Raw genomic sequence first — 6,184 nt, 5'->3', positions numbered from 1 at the left:
AAAGCTTCTGCACAGCTAAAGACATAGCCACCAAACTAGAAAGACAGCCAACCATATGGGAAAGGATCTTTACCAGCACAGCAACAGACAAAGGCCTAATATCCATCATCTAAAGAGAACTCAAAATCTAAGCCCCTTCAAGCCCAGTAAACCAATTAGGAAATGGGCAAAGGAGCCAAAGAGAGACTTCACAAGAGAAGAGATAAAAATGGCAAAGAAACATATGAGGAAATGTTCAACATCCCTGGCAGTAAAGCAAATGCAAATAAAACAACCCTGAAATACCAATTCACTCCAGTTAGAATGGCCTGTACTCTAAACTCAGGCAACAACAAATGCTGGAGGGGATGCGGGGAAAAAGGAACCCTTCTCCATTGTTGGTGGGAGTACAAATTAATACAACCACTTTGGAGAACAGTAGGGAGGTTTCTCAAAAAGCTCAACATAGACCTACCCTAAGACCTAGCCATACCACTCCTAGGCATCTATCCTGAACAACAGGTCCCTAGATATCAAAAAGACATCTGCACTTCCATGTTTAACGCTGCACAATTCACAATAGCCAAAGTATGGAAACAACCCAGATGCCTCTCCACAGATGAATGGATCCAAAAAATATGGTACCTATACACTATGGAATACTATATACCGATTAGAAATGTTGAAATATTGTTATTCGCAAGGAAATGGTCAGAACTTGAACAAATAATGTTGAGCTAGACAAGCCTAGAACACAGAAAACAAAGGGCATGATCTCCTTGATATATGACTGTTAAGGTGGGGGGAGGGGGAGACAGTAGAGACCAGGTCTGCGAAACCAAAAACTTCTTGTCAAATGGTATTTCCCACAGGTTTGGGTCAGCGACCCTACATTATGTAACTAAAACCAAACAACTACTCAACATATAGAGGTCAAAAATAGACCTCTCAGTGGATCACAGTAGCCCAAAAGCTATGTATGTATGTTCATATAAGACAAGGATAAGCAAACTCTATTGTTGATGTTACATTTAAAGTACTAAGTGAATTTCCTTTGGCGTAGACCACGTGGATACTGTATATGTTTTTGGTACACTGCATATTGTATATATGTCTACCTAATCTAGGGAAGGGAAAGAAAAACAGGGTGTAAGATATCACAAGAAATGTACACACTGCCCTATTATGTAACTGTACCCCTTTTGCACAACACCGTGTCAATTTTTTTTTAATTAATAAATAAAAAATAAATAAAAAGAGAAATCATTTGCCAAAATTCAATATCTTGCCAGGCTCTGGTGGCTCACACCTGTAATCCTAGCTACTCAGGAGTCTGAGATCTGAAGAACTCAGTTAGTAGCCTCTTGGGGCAGGGAAGTCCATGAAATTCTTATCTCCAACCTTATCTCCAATCTTATCTCTTAACCACCAGAAAACTGGAAGTGGTGCTGTGGTTCAAAGTGGTAGAGTGCTATCCTTGAGTAAAAAGGGACAGCACCCAGCCCCTGAGTTCAAGCCCCATGACCAACAAGAACAAAAAAATCAAACATCTTTTCACTATTATAATAACTTTGAACAAATTAGAAGGACTGTATCTCAGTACATTAAATACTATATATGACAGTCCCACAATGAATACAACTTTGGTTGTTTCTTTAGGTTTTTTGAGATCATTTTCAGAAAGGTATTTTTAAGGACCACCCCTGGGAGGGCTCCATGCAGATTCCCCCCACCTGTTTAAGTCTGTGCCCAGTACCTGTGTTACCTAGGTAACTGGCACACCTGGAGAAAGTTACCTCCCCCTCTCTGAGGTCACATCCAGTCCACCTGGTCATATTTTCCACCTTTCCCTATATGATCTGGCTCAATACGAGTCTTTGCTCTCTCTCCTTTTCTCCCTTTTTCTCCTTTTTTCTTTTTCCTTCTCCTCTGTCTCCCCACACCTCCATCTTGTGCAAGCTTGCAGTCTCCCCTCTCCCCAATAAACTCTTTTATGTCTGAACCATGTGGCGGGTTTCCTTTCCAATGGTCCTTACAGTATTGCTATAAACTTCCCTCTGAGAACCACTTTAGCTATATTCCATAGGCTTTGTTATGTTTCCATTTTTGTTTGTCTCATAAAATCTTTTAAGTTTTCATTTTAATTTATTCATTAACCCATTGGTTATTCAAGATCATATTGTTCAATTTCTGTGTATTTCTTAATTTTCTAAAACTTCCTGTTACTGACTTCTAATTTGATACCATTGCGGTTTGGAAAAGATACTTGATATGATTTCAATCTTAAAAATTGAAAGGAAAATTATTCCAGAAAACCACAGACCATAGACAAAGTCATGTAGAGCAAAAGAGTTTTGGAAGGCCAAGTTCCCACAGAGGAGTAAAGGAAAATGGCGCCAGAGCTCTCTCTCAGGGGGTCTTTATACCTTCTCGTAACTAAGGTGGGAGGTGCTCTGCCTGCAACTCCGGTGTCATCAGCCAAGGGCGGAGTCACAGTGCCAAAGGGCAGATCTTATGTCTGGGCCGGGGGCATTTTATAAGCTTACGAAAATTGTTTAAGATGTAGAGTTTTTGCTTGCAACTATGGCAGCTCCTGTTCAAGTCCAGGGAAAGTCCTGTGCCTAGTCCCCATCTGTGTTATGCAGCCAGGGGTTATGGGAGGGGTGACGTGGTAATTTTAAATTGTCCTTCCTATGCTCTTCAAAGAATATTCTATTATAGTGTGTTACAGTCAAATACTGTATTCTTTTACCTAGGGTCTTAGCTCTTATAAAGGCATTTTTTGTGTGAAGAATTGTTTAAATTGATGTTTTTGGGCGATGGGGGCGGCAGTTACCAGAGAAACAGATTCTCCCATCTTCCTTTGCCTTTATCTCGTCTATCTGTGTTTTTAAAATATCCAGACCATAAATGGAAAAACTTTATCTGCTACAAATGTCACAGGATTTGTGAGATGAGACCCCCTTGGTGCTCAAAAGAGGCAAATAGAACTTACACTTCTAAGTAAACACACAAGAGGCCCCACATACTTGACTCTTTCCTTAAAGGAAATAGAACCGCAAATTCTTACTTAGTCTTTAAAAAAAATAATGTAAGCATCAATAAAGGCCAATAGCATAGTGTTAAAGCTTAGATTTATGATTCTCTAACTACCTGGCATGTATAAGGGGTGACAGTTTTGATCTCCAGGATAGATGGACAGCACATACTTTAATATGGATTATTTATGTAAAGATACATCAAATGTATTTGTCCAAATCAAATATGTAACTGAATAGGGAGAGAATGGAATGAGATCATACTGGCTCAGAGTTTTTGTTAATGTCTCTTAAGTTTTGGTCAAACCCTCCAAAGGCATAGCACACTACCCTGCAAGCTGTGATGAAATGTAGACAAACTGGTCTGTCCATCTCTGCAACACACTTAAGAAGACTAGAAAGTCACTAGTGTGATCTTTGAAGGAAATTTATAGAAAAGGAGATAAAACATGGTATTTTCTCCTCTTGTGAGCAAACATGGAGTTTTCTCCCACCTATACAAATTTGGAGTCGCAAGATAAGCAATTGATAAGAGATTGCTTCCTAAAAGAGAACCAGACACTCTCATAGGCATGCCTAATGCAGTTTTCAAAGTATTTGAAACAGTGCACCATGCTAATAAATTATTCACAACTTATTCTCTGTAAGTTAAGGGGAGGATCTAATTTGAAGCATTTTCTGATTTTAGTGCTGTAAATGTTCCCATTACGGCCAATTTCTAGTTACAAGATTGCAATCACTGATGTGAAGGTAAGAGCTGTGTATAATCACTTCTCAGCTTCATAACATCACTAATTCCATGTGAGCACCATTTTGTTATAGTAATGGTCTATAACGAACCACATTTTTCTCATCTGTGCCCTTTTATAGATTCCTACCACACTAACTCTGGAATTAATTATGTGACTTTCTTTCAGAAAAGGGAAGTTAACAAGGACAGTACAGCAAAGGGTCAGAAAATGCTTTCATTTTGGAGGTTTTCCATCTGTAAATTCACTTTATTGAAAGAAACCTGAGATAGTCTACTGGAGGATGAGAGAGTCCAGTACTTGGAAACATGTGGTTTAGCCAATATGTAACACTATAGCCAGACATGTAATTAAGGACATCTTAGACTATCCAGATTCATTCATTCTACCAGATGACTGCAGATATGAGTTACCCATAGGCTAGAGCCGTAGAAAACCCACACATTGAAGCCCATTAGGTCAGCCCAATTGATGACCCATAGAAATGTAGGTGAATATAGTGGGTGTTGCTTTATCCTACTAAGTTCTGGAGTGTTGCAACCTAACAAGTTTGTACACAGTAATAAGTTATCTGCAGCAGCAAAATAACTCCAAAAGAAACTAGGTTGTGGATGAGTTCCCTGGAAGCAGGAAATGAAGGAGTATTAGAAGAGATCTGCCAGAAAACATATTGCCTACATCTAAAGGAAAGTATAATGAGGCAGTTTTCACCAATGTACTTCATGAAAGAGGTTTGGTACCTTACATCAGACTGGGATGCCTAATAAAATAGTGGGAATTTAATAGTCAAGAAAAAACATGAGGTCTTTCCATCTCCTGCTGTCCTCTTTGATTTCTCTTTTTAGATTTTTATAGTTCTCATTAGATAGGTCATTTATGTAAAGACCTCCCATGCTCATGGGTAGGCAGAGTCAATATAGTGAAAATGGCCATATTGCTCAAAATGTTATACAAATTCAATGCAATGCCCATCAAAATCCCAGCTATATTCTTCACTTAAATAGAGAAAACAACCCATAAATTTATATGGAACAGCAAAAGACCTAGAATAGCCAAAGCAATTCTAGGCAAAAGAAGCAGTGCAGGAGGTATCACAATACCAGACTTCAAGCTCTATTATAGAGCCATCCTAACAAAAACAGCCTGGTATTGGTATAAAAACAGACTTGAAGACCAATGGAATAGAATTGAAGATCCAGAAATAAAACTGCACTCTTATAGTCAGCTGATATTCGACAAAGGAGCTAAAGACATACAATGGAATAAACATAGCCTCTTCAACTACTGGTGCTGGGAAAACTGGACAGCCATATGCAGAAAACTCAAATTAGACCCTAGTCTATCACCATGCATCAAGATCAACTCAAAATGGATCAAGGACCTCAACATCAGACATGAATCCTTGAAACTACTGAAGGACAGAGTGAGAGAGACACTAGAACTTATAAGCACAGGTAGGAACTTCCTGAACATAGTTCCAGGGGCACAACAGATAGTGGAGAGACTTGACAAATGGGACTACTACAAAATAAAAAGTTTCTGCACAGCTAAAGACATAGCCATTAAACTAGAAAGACAGCCAACCATACGGGAAAGGATCTTTACCAGCACAGCAACAGACAAAGGCCTAATATCCATCATCTACAGGGAACTCAAGAAACTAACCCCCTCCAAACCCAGTAAACCAATTATGAAATGGGAAAAGAAGCTAAAGAGAGACTTCACAGGAGAAGAAATAAAAATGGCAAAGAAATCTATGAGGAAATGTTCAACATCCCTGGCAGTAAAGCAAATGCAAATAAAACAACCCTGAGATACCATCTCACTCCAGTTAGAATGGCCTGTACTCTGAATTCAGGCAACAGCAAATGCTGGAGGGGATGTGGAGAAAGAGGAACCCTTCTCCACTGTTGGTGGGAGTGCAAACTAGTACAACCACTTTGGAGAAAAGTATGGAGGTTCCTAAAATAATTCAGCATACACATACCCTACCCAGCCATACCAACAACAGGATCCAGGGTACCACAAAGACATCTGCACATCCATGTTTATCACTGCACAATTCACAATAGCCAAAATATGGAAACAACCCAGATGCCCCACTACAGATGAATGGATCCAAAAATGGGATACCTGTACACATGGAATACTACATAGCGATTAGAAATGATAAAATATTGGTATTCACAGGGAAATGGTCAGAACTTGAACAAATAATGTTGAGCGAGACAAGCTTAGAACACAGAGAACAAAGGGGCATGGTCTCCTTGATATATGACTGTTGGAGTGGGGGTGTGAGGAGAACATTAGAGACCAGGTCTGCAAAATAACAAACTTCTTTTCAAATGATTTTTCCACATGTTGGGGTCAGCAACTTTACATTATGTATCTAAAACCAAAAAACTACTAAACAAACAT

The 6,184-nt window shown here is 39.1% G+C and overlaps 1 long non-coding RNA gene across 1 annotated transcript; it reads left to right on the top strand.

Moving 5' to 3' along the window:
* The first annotated feature begins 438 nt into the window (after positions 1–438).
* Positions 439–5,885, top strand: LOC125344182. Its single transcript, XR_007209429.1, has 2 exons — positions 439–501; positions 5,778–5,885. It is a non-coding gene; the product is annotated as an uncharacterized LOC125344182 (long non-coding RNA).
* Positions 5,886–6,184: the final 299 nt, after the last annotated feature.

Source organism: Perognathus longimembris, chromosome 28, assembly GCF_023159225.1.
Source record: "Perognathus longimembris pacificus isolate PPM17 chromosome 28, ASM2315922v1, whole genome shotgun sequence".
In the NCBI taxonomy this organism is placed as follows: domain Eukaryota; kingdom Metazoa; phylum Chordata; class Mammalia; order Rodentia; family Heteromyidae; genus Perognathus; species Perognathus longimembris.
This window is presented reverse-complemented; position numbering and strand designations above follow the sequence as displayed.